The 18967-nt window shown below is 35.6% G+C and overlaps 1 long non-coding RNA gene across 3 annotated transcripts in view; it reads right to left on the bottom strand.

The window, feature by feature from the left end:
- The window catches only part of LOC147583236 (uncharacterized), a 95808-nt gene extending 76882 nt beyond the window's left edge, over positions 1-18926 (bottom strand). For all 3 annotated transcript variants that reach the window (XR_015246674.1, XR_015246680.1, XR_015246677.1), the window contains exon 1: positions 18795-18926. This is a non-coding gene — a long non-coding RNA (uncharacterized LOC147583236). The remainder of the gene's footprint in view (positions 1-18794) is intronic.
- Positions 18927-18967: the final 41 nt, after the last annotated feature.

Below are 18967 nucleotides of genomic sequence, written 5' to 3'. Positions count from 1 at the left end.
CCAAGGTCAGATACTGAGGAGCTAAATTTTGCAACAAATGTGACCAGACAAAAAAAAGGCACAATTGTATGGAATTAATCAGCCAGCTCAGCAGGACCCAATTCTCATTTCTTTTTCTGGTATCTAAGAATATTCTCTAACTCCTTCTCTAGATTCAAGTGCAAATGGCATGTTGCTATTATCATCTGATATTAACTACTTTAAGCCACCATCAACATTGCCTTTTGGTTTACAGGATTCAATCCATATCTACTGTCTGTTTCAAAATTCTGAGTATCACATGCCTATTTTATATCTCATCGTAGTCATTTCATCCAACCAAATTTTTTTTTTTTTTAAGTTTATTTATTTATTCTGAGAGAGAGAGGGAGAGAGCACGTGCCCAGTGAGCAGGGGAGGGACAGAGAGAGGGAGAAAGAGAATCCTAAGTAGGCTCTGCACTCTCAGTGTGGGGCTCAAATTCACGAACCATGAGACCATGACCTGAGCCGAAATCAAGTCAGATGCTTAACTGAGCCACCCACGTGCCCCTTTGTCGAACCATACCTTAAAAATAAATCAGAACACAACTAACAGTAAGCATGTAAAAGAACTTAAGATGTGTAATATGCAATTGTTTTCATGACATTTACTACACATACTGAATTTAAAAGTTTTATCCAAATTATTTATGATCAAATCAGGCCAGGTGTATAGGAGACAATGCACCTATTCAAATACAGTCAAAGCATCAATTCCCATTTATTATCCACCCTCATTATTTTATTTTTATAAAATTAATTTCTTTCAAAATTATAGTATGCCATGTTAACATGTATTTCAAAAACAACATATGGTTCCTCTATTCCATGGTGTTGCATCGTGGAGATGGTACAGTGAATGATAAAGATACATAGACACAAGAAGCAACTTTAAAGTTCATGCAGGTACAGAAGGTCAAATGGGTTCAACATCCTAGAAAACAATTTGGGCAACAGAGACAAGAAAATGAAACAAAAAGACTGGGCAACACAGACCAGACAAAGGCAAAGCTTCACAGAATAGGAATTTAGAGTCCAACCCTGAAGATTAATGGGAATCATAGGATACCCACATCAAATAGGGCACCAAACTTATCAAGTAGATTTATGACCTTATTTGTGTGAGGGTAAAAATAACATGTATTGAGCCTCAGTAATGAAAAGACAAGACATATAGGAACCTCCAGGCTGGAAGATGAAGCGAGGTGAAGAGAAGGAAAAGTGTACCTAATACTTTGACTTTTTATTAAGCATGAATTTTAAATTTTTATTGAAGTATAGTTTACATACATTAAGATGAAGATCCTAAGTATTCAGTTCAATGAGCTTGGGTAACTGCATGCAACCCTTTAACTATCCCTCAAAACAAGAACATTTATATAATCAACAGAAAGTTTCTTTATATCCCATTTCCTGTCCATTTCTACCTCCACCTCAGGCAATTACTTTGAGATTTCTGTAACAATTTCTAAAACAATAAGTTTTACCTTTTCTTGGAATTTATGTAAATGAATTACAATGTATGCATTTCTTTTTTTGCATGTAGATTTTTAATATCACAAAATATTCTAGAAATTCATCCATGCTGCTTGTATCAGTAGTCTGTTCCTTTTCTCTGAGTAGTATTCCATTATATGAATGTACAAATGTGTATCATTTGGTTTACCTGTTGATGGATATTTGTTGGGGGTTTTTTCTTTGTTTTAATTTTTTCTACTATTATCTATTATTATATTATTATTTTAAAAGAGAGAGAGCACGAGGAAGAGGTGTGTGTGTATGTGGGAGGGAGGGAGAGAGGGGGGGAGAGAGAGAGAATCTTAAGCAGGTTCCACACTCAGCACAGAGCCTGATGCAGAGTTTGATTCCACGACTCTGGAATCATGACCTGAGCCAAAATCAAGAGGAGTGCTCAACCGACTGAGCCTTCCAGGCACCCCTGTTAGGAGGGTTTTAATTCAAATATTGGCTTAATAAGAATAGGCTGCTATGAATATTTATGTGCAAGTCTTTGTGTGGGTGTATATTTTATGTTTCCGTAGATAGCTGGGTCACAAGAGAGATGTATGTTTAACTTTATAAGAGAGTGCCAGATAGTCCAAATAATTTATTTTTACATTCCCATTAACAACTTATGAGCATTTTAGTTTCTCTACATACTCACCAATAGAGTTCCTATGTACCCTACAATATTGATACTTTGTATTAGTATGGTAACTTTGTAATAAATAATAAAACAATATTGATGCATTTGGTATTGTCAAATTTTTTGTTTTTGTTTTTAGCCCTTTAAATGGATAGCAGGCAGTGTATCATTGTGCTTTTTATTTGCATTTCCTGATGACTAATGATATTCATTACTTTTTCATTTTCCAATTGTCCATTACTATGTATTCTTTTGCGAGGTTTCTGCTATGTCTTTTGCCCATTTTAATTGGATGCTTTATCTTTTTAGTGTTGATTTGTAAAAATAAAGGTCTTTTGTCACATAATTGTATTTCCCCATCCTTAACTTGCTTATTTGATGGTGTACTTGATAAGAAGAAATCCTTAGTTTTGACAAAGACCAACAAATACATCAATATTTCCTTTTGTAGTCCTAATAAATCTTTTTAATAAATAATCTATTTAATAAATAATTTAATAAATCATCTAATAAATATTTTCCTGCCCTAAGTTAGTAAGAAAATAGTACTGAGAATTCCCATGTACCTTACACCCAATATCCCATGTTACATTTCTTATAATTAATGAATCAATATTGATAAATTTACCAAACTTTATTCTCATTTCCAGAGGCTTTACCTAAGATTCTTTTTCTGTTTCAGTGTCCCATCCAGGACACAACATTGCATTTAGTTGTCATGTTTCCTTAGGTTCCTCTTGGTTTGTGACAGTTTCTCAGACTTCCATTGTTAATAATGAAAGCTTTGAGGAGTGTTAGTTAGGTATTTTATAAAATGTCTCTCAGTTAAGATCTTTTGTTTTTCTCACGATTCGATTGAGTGTGATGGTTAATTTTATGAGCCAACCTGGCCAGGCCATAGTATCAACATTTAAACAAACATACTCTGGATATCTCTGTCAGGGCATTTGTGAATGAAATTTACACTTAAATCAGTGGACTCTGAGGAAAGCAGATTGTTTTCCATAATGGAGGTGGGCCTCATTCAATCAGATGAAGGCCTGAATAGAATAAAAGATTGATCTTCCCAGGGCTAGAGAAAATTTGGCCAGCAGATAGCCTTCAGACTTGAACTGTAACATTGGCTCTTCCTGGGTTTCCAACTTTCTCTCTCTCTCTCTCTCTGTCTCTCTCTCTCTCTCTCTGTCTCTCTCTCTATATATATCTCAATATCAGCATACATATAGACAGAGAGATACATCCAGTTGGTTGTTTCTCTGGAGGATCCTGACCAATACAGTGGAGTTGCAGGTTTGGGGGACAAAGACTTTATAAAGAAGTAAAGTGCCATTCTCATTGCATTATACCAAAGGTACATAGTATCTGCGTGACTTATCACCTTGATTGCCTGTCTGAGGTATGTGGATCAGATTTCTCAACTGCAAAGTTACTATTTTTCCCCCTTCTATACTGTGCTCTTTGGAAGGAAATCACCATATGCAGTCGACAGTTAAGGAGTAGGGAGTTATGCTCCACTCCCTTGAGAGAAGAGTATCTACATAAATTATTTCAAATTTCTCTACATACATCATTTGTCTATTTATCCCCATTTATTTAGTCTTTTATATATATATATATATCTGTATGAACTCAAGGATGTATATTTTATAATTTATTTAGTCTTTTATATATATATATATCTGTATGAACTCAAGGATGTATATTTTATAATTTGGATTACCATCTACCACCACCTTATTTATATTGTTGCTTGAAGTGTAAAAGCTTTGGCCATTGGAAACTCTTTCCTTTGGCTGTTGTGTCCCTTTGATATATCCCCCTCATTGTGAGTTCCTATGACTTGAGTGTGTTTATTTGTTTCCTTAAGCAATTTCTTATTTTCTGACACTACAAGTTTCTCCAGGCTCATCTTGTATATTTCCTGATTCAGTTCTAGAATAATCCATTTCTCCCAGGAGCTCTAGCTCCTATTATTAAAGAATGATATTAGAATTAAGTTCTGGCTACTAGGTGTGCTCATTGGTACTGAGGTGTTATTGCTTCCACACCCTCTCAACTGATAGAGAAAGGAAATCTGTGTGTATACTAATGTGTATATACAAGAATCTGTAAACATTCCTGTATGTAATTATCCATATCCCTATTAAGCTAAATATGAGTTTATACTGGCATATACAAATGCAACCCATACTACATTTATTATTGTAGCCTCTTCCCCGTGCTTATCTGTAACTTCTCAGTCCAATAACAAAAACCTTGGCTCCACCTGTCTACCATGCAATTACTTACTGGTTCAATTCCCATATATATGTATGGTGGTATCAGAATTCGTATTCTGTAGCTCAACATGGAACAATTTTATGAACTATAGTACTGTGCCTATATACATTTTCTCTTGCCTTTAGACTTAAAGACTCTATTCATTTCTGAAGTTACTTAGGTCAGTATCTTTTTCTCCTAATACCTTCAGCAAAGTCATTTCATATATTTATAATAGATTTTGTCTACATCACTCCTGGGATCTCACACCTAGTAATTTTTTTTTTTTTAATTTACTTACACTTAGGCACATTCTTTGTATTGTAAAGTTCTATGGGTTTTGACAATCCATAGTGTCATGTGCCCACCATTACAGTATTATACAAAATAGTTTCACCATCCTAAAAAAATACCTTGTGCTTTTCCTCTTCAACCCTCTTTCGCTTCTGCTGAAAGCCTGGCAACCACTGATCTTTTTTACCTCATGTAACACCTACTTCACTACTACCTCATGTAGTTTTGCCTTTTCCAGAAGGTCATGTAATTGGAATCACAGTAAGCCTTTTCAGATTGGCATATATATAATATATATATATATATATGTATATATATATATATATACATATATATATATATATATATATATATATATATATATATATATACGTTATAATGTTTACTTATTTTTGAGAGACAGAGCATGAGCAGGGGAGGGGCAGAGAGAGAGGGAGACACAGAATCCAAAACAGGCTCCAGGCTCTTAGCTGTCAGCCCTGACCTCCGACCCAGGACTCAAACTCACGGACCACGAGATCATGACTTGAGCCAAAGTCAGATGCTTAACTGACTTGAGCCACCCAGGTGCCCCACACATTGGCCTATATTTTTCTATATAAGCATCTAGTGATTCCAAATTAAAAGACTGGTCCTTTCACTATTGAGCTGACTTTGTAGGAAGTTAATTGGATCATGGGTCAATTAATGCATGAGTCTACTTCTGAACTCTGTTATGTTCTATTGATTCTATTCGGCTATTCTAATAACAATGATACATTATCTTAATTACATTAACTTTATAGCTTGAAATCTGGAATTACAAGTCATTCAATTTTGTTGTTCTTTGGCAAGATTATTTTGGTTCTTCTAAGTTCTTCCATTTGCATATAAATTATAGAATCTAATTGTTGATTTTATCAAAAAAGACTTCAAGGATTTTGATTTATATTGAATTGAATCTATAGACCAATTTGAAGAGAAAGAAACACCTTAATACTGAACCTTCTAATTTGTGAAAATAGTATCTCTGTTTATTTCAGTCTTCATTAATTTCTCTCAAACAGATTATAGTTTTTAATATAGGTATCTTGCATGAGTTTTATTAGGTTTATTCCTAGGTATTTAATTTTTTTAATGCAATTGTAAATGGTATTTTTAGATTTTTATTTGAAAATTATTACAATTGATTTTTGTATATTTGTGTCCTATGAACTAACTAAAATAATATATTACTTCTGGAATATTTTTCTGGGACCCATAAAATATTTTACACACAAAATCCTGTTTCTTTACAATTTTGTTTATAAACTTCATGCATTTCAATCTTTTTCATGCTTTATTGCACTGGCTAAGAATTACGGTGAAATGATGACACAAAGTCATTTACCAATTTATCATCATATATGATTCTATCCTCTATGGTGAAATTTTTATAATCAATGAGAATTGAAAAGCTAGTCAATTTACTTTTTTCTGCATTTATTTAGATGATGACATGATTTCTTCTTCTATATTGTTATTTTGTGAATTACATAGATTGAGTTTCAATGTTAGCCACTAGTATTATTAGTTAATGTATTCCTGTATTCAATCTGCTAATATATATTTTTAAACATTTATTTATTTTTGAGAGACAGATAGAGACAGAACATGAGCAGGGGAGGAATGGAAAGAGAGGGAGACACAGACTCCAAAGCAGGCTCCAGGCTCTGTGCTGTCAGCATAGAGCCCGATGCAGGGCTTGAACTCACATACCGGGAGATCATGACTTGAGCCAAAACTGAGTTGGACGCTTAACAGACTGAGCCACCCAGGAGCCCCTGAATCTGCTAATATTAACAAATTTTGAATCTTTGATCATGAGAAGGTGTATGGGTCTATAATTTTTCTTTCAGGTATTGTATTTACCAAGTGTTGATATCAAGGTTATGCTGCTTCATAAAAATGAGTTGGGAAGTGTTCCTTCCTGTGTTTTTTAAAAATTTATTTAATATTAGTTTTCCTTTTTATTTAACACTTGATGTAATTTAATGGTAAAGTCACCTGAAATTTGAGTTTTCTTTGTGAGGTTTTGATAACAATTTAATTTCCCTAATACATGTGAATCTACATAGATTTTTCTATTCCTTTATGTGTCAATTTGGTAAGCTGTATTTTTTAAGAAATTCACTCAATTATTTAAGTTACTGAATTTACTAACACAATGGAGAGATTCTCAACTTCAACATTATGGGTATTTGAGGCTTTGCTATGGGAGGATGCTCTGTGTTTTGTAGGATATTTAGCAGCATCCGTGGCCTATATCCATAAGAGTCCAGTAGCACCTCTTCCCTTCGGTTGTGACAACCAAATTATTTCCAGATACTGTGAAATATCCCCTCTGGGCAAAACTGTCCCCACCTGAGAAACATGGGCATGAAGTTATTCATAATATCCCTTTATTGTGTCTTTAATGTTTGTAAGATATGTAATGATGTCCCCTATTTTTTTAATGATATTGGTAATTTATAATTTCTTCATTTTTTTTGTTAGGGTTTTATCAAATTTATTAATCACTTCAAAGAATAAACTTTGACTTTATTTTCTCAGTTTATCTTTTACTTCATTAATTTCTACTTTTATATATAATATTTCATTTCTTCTTAAGTTGGGTTTAATTTTATCTTCTCTTTTGTTTTCTAATGTAGAAGCTGTGCCTTCAACCTTTTTTTAAAGTTTATATTTAAAAAAAGGAGAAACAGAGGGAAGGGCAGAGAAAGAAAGAGACAGAAAATCCCAAGCAGGCTCCACACTGTCAGTACAGAGTCTGGCACAGGGCTTGAACCCATGAACTGTGAGATCATGACCTGAGCTGAAATCAAGAGTTTGACACTTAACTAACTGAGCCACCCAGGCACCTCTCTTCTTTCCTAATGTAGGCAATTAATGTTATAAATTTCCATTTTACACCAGTTTCGGATGCATTCTATAAATTTTGATATATTATGTTCTCATTATAGAATTTAAAATATTTCTCACTTTTCCCCATGTGATTTCTTCTTTGATTCATGGATTATTCAGAAAAGAATTACTTAATTTCTAAGTATTTTGCCATTTTCCAGATATTTTTCTGTTACTGATTTCTAATCTGTGGTCACAAAACATGTATTATATGTTTCTGATTTTTTTCAAATTTATTGAGACTTTTTTATATGCTAGCAAATAATTGGTTTATCTTGCTGAGTGTTCTTTGTGCAGTTGAAAGGAATTTGTGCTTTTAATTAATGGATTTCATATTGTATTAACTTCAGTGGATCAAGTTTGTACATAGTGTTATTCAAATTTTCTATACTTTTGTTGATTTTCTATTTGATCAATTATTTATTATAGTTTTGTCTATTTCTCCATTTAATTGTGCCAATTATTGTTTTGTGGCTTTAAGACTCTGTTAGTAGCTGCATACATGTTGAAAACTGTTATATCTTCTTAAACAATGACTTTTACCACATGAATTTTCCCCTGTATCTCTGGTAATACTCTTTTTCTTGAAGTTTTATTTTTCTTATATTACTATGGTGGTACATTCTTTCTTATGCTTACTGTTTTCATAGTATATTCTCCCCTACTTTTTTTACTTTATCTATCTTCAAATCTTAGTTTACCTTCAAATAATAAAGAAAAATATAAGAACACTGCAATAATATAATTCTATTTACATTTCTTTCTACATTTTGAGCCCTTTTTGGTATATATTTTACTTCTATGTATGTTATAAACCCAAACTATATCATAACTATATTTACTCAAGATATACAGCTATAGATAGATATAATGGATGAAATACATAAAATAAAGATAATAAAAATTATTGCTATATGTTTATTCATATAGCAGGACTTCTACCTGGTATTATTTCACATTAGCCTAAAGAACTTCTAAAATTTCTGCTAGAAATGTTCTGGTGATCAGAACATCTCCTTGTATTCCAAGTATTCCACATATAGTGTGGTAGGTCATTTGATACTGTCCTGGAGATATCAGATATTTTCTTCCATTTGTCCTTTTTTCTGCTCTTTATATTTGGTTTGTATAATCTCCATTAATCTGTCTTAAATTTATAGTTTTTTCTCTGCTACTTCCAGTTAGCTGGTAATACTATGAAGATTTTTTTATGACTGATATTTTATTAATTTTTCTAGTATTTCAATTTTTTAACAGTTCCCATGTTATCCACTTTCTCCACAGACCCTGAAACGTATTTATAATACTGATTTTAAAGTCCCTTTCAGATAATTTCAACAAATGAGCCATTTTTGTGTTTACCTCTATTAACAGTTCACTCTTGACCAAGCTCACATTTTCTTTTGCCTTCACACATCTCATAAGTTTTATTAAATGCTAGATATAAAAAAAGAGAGAGAGAGAGAGAGAGACAGAGAGACAGAGATAGAGAAGGCTAAATAGTATTTGCCCTAAAAAATATCTTGCCAGTTTTTCTATTGGACTTCTTTGTTTGGAAATTTGAGTGTATTAATACTTTGGATTTGCTAAGTCTGGATTCTTTTGAAGCTTTAATTACAGTGTTTAGTTGCTTAAAACATGCTTAGGTTCTCAGCACTGGAAAAGCTCTAGAGATTACTTGTACCTGATAGCTCATCCACTAAAGTGCTACTCTTTTAGCTCAAAAGCCCAGCTTCCAGCATGTCTGAGGGTTGTCTTTATTCCTGTCTTGCCTGTCTTACTGTGCCTGAGTGTAACCCTCTCCACCCCATTGCCTTGCCCCAGCCTTCCAAGGGCTGCTGCAGTACAACTTAATGAAGGCTTGGAATCCTCAAAGGGACTGCTCCCAGCAATCCTGCCTCATTCCTGCCTTTCACATACTACTTCTGAGCACTCAGTTAAGACCTTTGGAACAGAGTTAAAGGGTGGATGCACACTTACTCTGACTGGAGCTCCATGAGATTGTCATCTATCATTCCAACCCACACACAACCATTAAACATTGGCTGGTCTCTCTTTATGTCTGTTTATGGTGCATTTACGTAGTATAAAGGCAATGTATGCACCATAAACTGTTCTGTAAAAAAATGAAGCAGCTGTGATTCTCTCCTCTGTTAGGAAATTCTCATTACCTTTTGGATTTAAATTCATTAAAGTTTGTGTCCTCAGGTCTGATAAGTCCCTCCCCCCCGCCCCCCCCCCGCCCATTTTTAAAATCCTTTCTTGCTTGTGCTTGTGAACTGGAGCAAAAGTCTCTTGTAACTTCAAAATTTCTGATTGGGCTCTGTATTTTTCCTATATTATAATCCTTTCAGAACACCTCCTCAAGGGTTTCTGGACCCAGTTCTCCACTTTGCCAAAGTGGTGATAATCTCCTACTAAAAAACTGAAAATACTTCTTCTTTTCTCCCCTAACCACTTAATTTTGCTGATTGTTCTCCCTTGCATTCATGTCATAAAAAGCTACTTGATCCCTTGTGACTCATATCTGGCCTTGTTTCTTATTCCCTGAGTTTCTCATACCAGTCATGTCTTCCTTCTTTTCTTCCTGTGCATACTTGGGTTTCCCTGTACTTTGAAAACAAGTCTGACCTTTGTGCAGATATATATATATCTGCTTATATATATATATATCTACTTATATATATATAAGTAGAACTTACCTTAAGGCTTTTGGTTATCATTAACCTCAATTATTGGATTAGTACCTGCCAAAAATGTATTACTCATTTTTGTTGGCTGAACTTGTATTATGTTGGCTTTTTGTTCAGAGTTTCTTATTCTATTTTAAGGATTTCTTCTTCCTGAAACTTTTTGTTTCTTTAATACTAACCATCTTGTCTAACCCTAAAATCTGAAAACACTGCTTCTCAGCTGGACTCACCTTTTGAACTTGACTAGTTATCTAACTGAGCGCATAAAACTTGTTATCATGCTCTGACTTCATCTATATCTATGGCCACTGAAGAAGAAAAATTATTTTTGTCATTACTCCTTCCCTTTAAGTACAAGAACTCCAACTTGCATAGTCCCAGTGTCTTTCAAATAACATACTGGATTTGTTGTCTCACCTGGATTGCTGTTCTGATTATTTAACACATAACCTCAAAATATAAACATAGGCGATAGTAAATAACATACTATAATACTATAAGAATATATTATTCTCTATAGTATCTCTATATGATCTCTATAGAATCTCTAATAATCTTCAGTTTTGAAAACATATGTATATATATTTTTACTATGGTGGGCTTCAACTAATTCTTGACTCCCAGTAGCTATTACTAATCTAATGGCCATCTTGGTCTATCAGCCATCTCATTGATCTCATTACAACAGTTTGTCAGGAAATAAAATATATTAAACAAGTTCATGAAATTTCAAATTATGTAGCTCTATTCCTCAGCTACATCATTGATTTTGTTTAGGTTTAAAAATTTCTTTCTCCAAATTCTATATTTAACTCCTCCCACAGTCTTTCAGGAAATACTCAGTAATAACCACATCCTGTTGATTCTATTTCCCAATTATCCCTACCTATTCATCTTCTCTGTTCCCCAGGCATCATTAACTTTGTTCTGGATCCTTCTCATATTCCTTATCTGGTCAGCCTCCACATCCCATCTACCCACTCCTCATTCATTTTCCGTAACAATTCCAGAATAATCTTTCTAAAATGCATATATGGCCATAATGATTAGCATTAAGTCATAACTCCTTAACGCACAGGATCCTTCATGACCAATTTGTTTTCTCAGTTTTAGCCTAATTTCATTTTGCATTTTTGTCCTCATATATAGACCATGTTCTAGTCATACAGATGTTTATAGTTAAATATATCATACTTTTATAGCTCCAGGCTTGTGCACACCTTCTTTTCTTGCCGGTAACTCCATTTCCAGCCTTATTCAGCTAACTCCTTCACAAATATCTCCTCCTTTAGGAAGTCTTTATTAATCCCTAAGTCAGAACCAAATGCCATTCTCTATACCTGCTGTGCAAATTCTTATCATAGCACTTATCACATTATGTTGTAATTGTTGATTTACTTAACTCTCTTCCCCACTAGGCTCTAAGTCATATTAATGAATGTGATGCCATCAAAATTAAGAACTTCTGCTCTTTCAAAGATAGTTAAGAGAATGAAAGCACCACAGCAAACTGGGGTAAAATTTTTGCACATCATGTCTGATAGAGTCCAGCCTTATTCAGAATTAAAAACTCTCACAACCATAAAAAGAAAACAAAATAATAACAATAAAAAATGGACAAAATTTTGAACACTTCACCAAAAATGTTAAAAAGATGACAAATAAGCACGTGAAAACATGTTCATCAGTAACCCTTAAAACCCTTAATATATATATTATATATATAATATATATACATATATATTATATATATATATATAATGGAGTATTACTCAAGAATCAAAAAGAATGAAATCTTGCCTTTTGCAACAATGTGGATAGAAGTAGAGTGTATTATGCTAAGCAAAATTAATCAGAGAAAGACAAATATCATATGACTTCAACTCATATGTGGAATTTAAGACACAAAACAGATGAACATAAGGGAAGGGAAGCAAAAATAATATAAAAACAGGGAGGGGGACATAAGAGACTGTTAAATACAGAGAACAAACTGAGGGTTGCTGGTGCGGGGGGGGGGGGGTTATGGGTGGGGGGATGGGCTAAATGTGTGAGGGGCATTAAGGGGACACTTGTTGGGATGAGCACTGGGTAGTATATGTAGGGGATGAATCACTGGATTCTACTCCTGAAATCATTATTGCACTATATGCTAAGTAACTTGGATGTAAATTAAAAAAAAAAAAACAATAATAATAATAAAATAAAACAAAATAAAGAAAAAAAAAAGGGGGCACTAGCATTCCCCCCTACCCCCTGCAAAGAAAAGAACACAAGGAAATTTTTGTGGGTGTGAATAGATTCATTATTTTGATGACGGTTATGGTTTCACAAGTATATACGTATGTTTACACAGCATTCTTCTATCATTCACATACCTTACCATATTTCATTGTTTTGTTGAGTTACCTAGTTAGCTTACTAGATTTTTATCAATATAGATGGACAGATATTATTTTTGAGATTGATTTCTTAGAGATAAAAAAAGGTCCTTTCAGAAACACACATTGTTTCTGTTCAAAGTAGAACACTGACTTGAATGGACATTGTCCTGTACTGATACCCAATGCCCAATTCTGTATACTAATATTTACTAATATTACTAGTATTTCTTACTAATTTACTAATATTACTAATATAATGCTACTAATATTTTTACTAATATTTTTCAAGGTCATCATTATTAATTACTAGTGTTCGAAATCTGAAGAGTAATTTGGAAATCAGAACTGAACATGTGATATTTCACAGTGATATTTAAGAACTTTGAAAAGTTGAAATTAGCATGTCAAAGACATACATTCTGACATATCTCTTACAGATGTGCTAGCTTCTATTTGCCTCCTCTGTCTTAAATCTAAACCTAACTGACTCATGAAAATTCCCAGAAATCTTTTCTAGGGATCCCATGTTAGAAAATATAACAAATAGTAAGATTAACAGACCAAGCTGTACCAAACTGTCATAATTTAGAAGTCAAGGCATGGAGGAGCTTTAGAAGCAGTGTTTAGGAAGAGACAACAAGCACAATGAAAATTAAAGGACAGTTTGAGGTTAGCACAAAAATCTTAGCACACACTAAGATGAAAATGTAAATGAGGGGAACCTGGGTGGTTCAGTCAGTTAAGCCACCGACTTCAGCTCAGGTCATGATCTCACGGCTCCTGAGTTCAAGCCCCGCATCAGCATCGGGCTCTGTGCTGACAACCTAGAGCCTAGAGCCTGGAGCCTGCTTCGGATTCTGTGTCTCCCTCTCTCTCTGCCCCTCCCATGCTCGTGCTCCTTCTCTATCTCTCTCAAGAATAAATAACATTAAAAAAAGATTTTTAAGTAAATGTAAATGATATTTTCTCTCTTAAATTAAAACTTTTTAGCTCTATGTAATCAGAAAATCCTAGGAACTCTACGGGTGTTTTGTATTATTGTATGGAGCTGTGTTGTCTAAAAGAATATGTCCCAGCCACATGTGGCTGTTGAGAACTTGACATGTGGCTACTCAGAACTGAATCACAAAATTTTTTACTTCATATGAAACAAAATGTAAAATATCTCATTACTTTTTATGAAACAATAATGTCTTAGGCATATTGGGTTATTATAATTAAACCTACAAATTTCCTTTTATTTTTTCTAACATGGCTACTAGAAAAGCTAAAATTACATATATGGCTTAAATTTATTGCTCAATTACATTTTTGTGGGACAGCACTGGTATAAACACTTTCCTCCAGTGCTTGAACTGATAATTGGCATCTCAGAGGAAGAATTTCCATATTTATAGTTAGTTCTTTTAAGTTCTAGTCATTCTATTTTGAATAGAGGAACAAAAGAAGAAAGAATTCTAAAATTTTGATAACAGTGTCATTGTATTTTTTGTTTAATGTTTATTTATTTTGAGAGAAAGAGAGTGAACAGGCGACAGGTAGAGCGAGAGGGAGAGAATCCCAAGCAGGCTCTGAGCTGTCAGTGCAGAGCCTGGACGGAGGGCTCAAACTCACAGACTGTGAGATCATGACCTGAGCTGAAATCAAGTGTCAGACTCTTAACCTATTGAGCCCCCTAGGCGCCCCAGTGTCACTGCATTCTGAAAGCACTGGAAGGATATCGCTGTGTTGGTGAACAAATATTAATTGGTCGTTCTGTTATAAAAAGAAATCTCTAGGCTAGTCTCATAAGAGAGAGGTTGAGGTAGCTAGTCTCATAAGAGAGAGGTTGAGGTAGCCCCAAACTGGTCTGTGCAAGAGAAACTCCCCATTTTCATCTCTAGCAGCTTGAGAAAAATGGGTTCTGGGCTTCAGAACTTATAGAAAAGCATTTGGGAAAAAGCTCAATGGAGAGTGAGGGTGGGCTGCTGGGGAAGGAGAGATGGAAGAGACTGGGCTTAGGAAGAAGGGGAATCACTACAACATGACTCTTGGCAGAAAATGAACTTCGAACTTTAGTGAAAAATCAGTGTCTGATATTGTTTTAAGTTGTTCCGTTGGTTTTTGGTTTTTTTGTTTTTTGTACTTAAACCACTTTTTAATTTCTACAAGTCTTTGGTAAACTGTTGCACATACAGATTTTTGTTCATGGTGACTTGTGATATGATGGAAAAGAACTGTGTTTAAACGTGTGGCAAAGGGATATAGAGAGAACAAAGAAGCATCCAGAAGCAGTGACGAGACAGCACACAGTGACCAAGACTTGAGCCAGGAGCTAAGCACATCGAATAATGACAGTAAATTATCAGCAGAGCTGTAAGCCCTTCTTCTCAGAAATATTTAGAAAAACTGGGGAATGCACTCCATTGAGGAAGTGTAATGTAAGTAACTAGAGTCCTTTCTTTGGTGCCTCACAGGTGGAGACAACACCAGGTGAAGTTGTCACACAAAGGAAACTTTGTTTACAGCAACTACAGTAGATCACTGTGACTAACTTCCAAAGCCATGATTCCCTGAGTGGCATTAAGTGGGTTTCTTTTATTTAGGGTTAGGATGACTATCCAGAAATGGGAGCTTTGACATCACAAGTAAAGGTGGGTATAACACTGCACAGGCACACTTAGAAAACATGCCGATACACGCATCTTAGGCTAAATAAAGCCTGTACTCCTCCATGGGTGGAGACTTTAACATAATGAAGCAGAGGTAACTGTCGGACAAGGAGAAGGAGCTATGGGCATGCTCGCAGAGCAGTTATAATCTAGATGATGTCTGGAGCTCCTGGTCTCAGGTAAGGCATGCTGGGCCTGGCTCACTTTTAAAATGGCACTGGGAGTTTTATCACTAATTTATTGTCTCTGTTATAGTTAGGCCCTGCCCTGGCCTCTTAGAGATGTTAGTTTTTGCATTTCCTTAAAATTTCCTTAAATCATTAAGATTTCCTTAAAATCATTGACTACTGAGGTTTCTGCTTTTATTTGTAATTCTGACACCTTCTAGGGAGTTCCGCAAGTATGTTAGGGCAAGGAGAGCCAGTAAGATCATGGAAAATAGCTGGGGGCCTAAAAATGACTTCCTTTTCTGAGGACCCCTACCTCTTTCTACTTACAGAAGGTTCAGGTTATTTCATTTGCATATTGCTAGAAAGGGTGATTCAGGAAGACTGGAGAACTAGAGACTTACACTGGGTAATTACGTATGCAGAATCGCTACTCAATTTTCAGTTTCTCACCTACTTCCAGTTCCTATTTCAGATTTCACATGTAATGAAAAAATATAAATTTATTTATGGGCTCTAACTCGGTTTTTAATTATTATTTTTATTTGAGAGAGAGAGAGAGAGAGAGAACACACATGCAAAGTGGTAAGGGAGCGAGAGGAGAGAGAGAGACAATACTAGTCGAGCCCAATACTAGTCAAGCTCCAGGCTCAGTGCAGAGCCCCACCTGGGTCTCCATCCTACGAACTTGGGATCTTGACCTGAGGCAAAATCAAGAGTCAGATGCTCAACCAAGTGAACCACCGAGGCACCCCTCCAACTAGATCTTTTAAAACATTTTGAGTCAGAGGATACTAGATGTGGAAATAATAAGTTCTCTTACTATAGAAGCTCCCTTAAGACTTACACTTTAAATTTTTAATTTGATTTTTTTTATTCATTCTTACCTCAAATTTATTGCATTATATTAAAGGATTACTTATATGGTTAAGGCATTTGTATTTTTAAAAATGAAGACCCGGGGTGCCTGGGTGGCGCAGTCGGTTAAGCGTCCGACTTCAGCCAGGTCACGATCTCCCGGTCCGTGAGTTCGAGCCCCGCGTCAGGCTCTGGGCTGGTGGCTCGGAGCCTGGAGCCTGTTTCCGATTCTATGTCTCCCTCTCTCTCTGCCCCTCCCCCGTTCATTTTCTGTCTCTCTCTGTCCCAAAAATAAATAAAAAAACGTTGAGAAAAAAATAAAAATAAAAATGAAGACCCATAAAACACTGAATCTATTTGGACATCTTTCCACAATTCATCACCTTAGGTGCCACTGAAGAACTCTGAAGAACCCCTGTAGCCAGAATCATGGGTGTCCCATTTCATAAATAAAAATTAAAACTCATTCCTTTAAATGTTAAACCCAATTTAAATAATGATGATACTTTTTTAATTGAGGAAATTTTTAAAAAGTTGTGAAAAGAGGATGAATCTGTTCAGAGTTTTCTGAAATGTGGGTCACCTAGTATTAATATACCATGATTGAATCCTCTATCTCTAATTCATAATTATAATTTCTTAAAACAACTTTTGCGAACGAGAAAATGTAACACTGTTATTGTACTGATTTAGGTCTACATACAACCATTTTTATCTAAATGGGTTTTATAACCCATTTTCTTGCCACATTAATACTTTGTCATTTTACAACCAGGGTTTTTCCAGTGGTCTTAATGGATGGACTTTATGAAAATCTGTGAACCCTTTGAAAATGCATACAAAATACTGTTGTGTATCTCTGTTTGCCACTAGAAGAGGGAGTCTCCAAGATTCTGATTTGTGTAGTCAAGCTACTTACTTTGAAAAGTCAAACAAGGGGCGCCTGGGTGGCGCAGTCGGTTAAGCGACCGACTTCAGCCAGGTCACGATCTCGCGGTCCGTGAGTTCGAGCCCCGCGTCGGGCTCTGGGCTGATGGCTCAGAGCCTGGAGCCTGTTTCCGATTCTGTGTCTCCCTCTCTCTCTGCCCCTCCCCCGTTCATGCTCTGTCTCTCTCTGTCCCAAAAATAAATAAACGTTGAAAAAAAAAATTAAGAAAAAAAAAAAAAAAGAAAAGTCAAACAATGTTAGTGGAAGATGCCAGCCCCTCCCCCTTCCTCCACCTTTGAGAAAGATTTGGCTAAACAAGAGAGGCTGAATGATTTAATCAATGCCCCATTATTGGGCATTTAAGTTAAATGAACACAGTTTGTACAGAAATCTTTTGAGAGTTCTCATTAGCTTTAGGATAAATTCCAAAGGGTGGGCTTGCTGGGCGAAAGAATGTGAAAATTAAAAGTTTTAATACTCTTTTTAAAAAAGTCTTTTTTTTTTTTTTTTTTTTTTTTTTTTTTTAGTAATCCCTACACCCAGCAAGGTGCTGGAACTCACCACCCCACCACCTGGAGCTAAAGAGTCAACAGGCTCCTCCGACTGAGCCAGCCAGGTGTCCCCAAATGTTTAATTCTCTTGATATGTATTGCTAAAATGCCTGTCAGAAAGTTATGAAACTACATTTTCCCCAACATTGGCTGAGAAGGCTTATTGGCTTACATGTGTATGTAATAACTTTAAATCTTAAATTGCATATTATTTTGACTTATATTTCTTATTTTTACATCTTACTATTCCACCAGTTAAACACACTGATCCCGTCAGAAGAGAAATAAAACACTGTCACTTCCTTTCTTGGTTACTATGTATGCTGTGACCGTGATTGTAACAATAGGTAACATTCATTAAACGTTAAATTCTCTGAAGGCAGCGAGTCTAGTCTGCAATTGTATTGTTATTCTCATCTTCCAAAGGAGATAACCTAGCCTTTGAGACGTTGGGGACAGTAGCCCCAAGCCACAGCGATAAATTGAAGCACAGTGACTTGGGCTGGGATCTTATCCTGCTGTAACCACGTACTTAAGGGGGAAGGGGCAGGAGGGGGAGTGGAGGGAGGTGAACCATGTGCAAAACACAAACAAAACCAAAACAAACAAAACTAGGGCTCCTGCCAAGCTTGGTTTCCTTCTACTGGGTTAGTTTCTAAATTTTAAATGATGTGATTTTTCAGCTGTCAGACGCGTGTCTACCAACCAGTTTATCCTACTCCCAGCGTCGCCGAGTGTCAATCACGGACGACTCGCAAGGCGTGGATAGAAAGCTTCTTAGCTGAGGGTTTGAAGTAGATAGTGTATGTTTTGTTTTTCCCCCTTTGCAAAAGGAAAAGGCCTGACAGGAAAAAAAGAAAGAAAGAAAAAGGAAGTACTATTATTTTTAAATTTTCCAGGGCGAGAGCGGCCAATTTTTACCTTCAAGACTTGAGAGAGACCAAGGTAACATAACCTGGAGGGTGCACACTCATAGCAGTTGCCCTTCCGGACTTTAGCAGGGCGGAGGAAAGACGCATGCGTCGTGCGCACTGCTGGGTCACACACCTCCTAGGAGAGAGCTCTGCGCAGGCGCGGACGCAGGTTGCAGCAGC

The sequence above is a fragment of the Puma concolor genome, chromosome A2 (assembly GCF_028749965.1).
Source record: "Puma concolor isolate L17-30 chromosome A2, mPumCon1.1.hap2, whole genome shotgun sequence".
NCBI lineage: Eukaryota > Metazoa > Chordata > Mammalia > Carnivora > Felidae > Puma > Puma concolor.
This window is presented reverse-complemented; position numbering and strand designations above follow the sequence as displayed.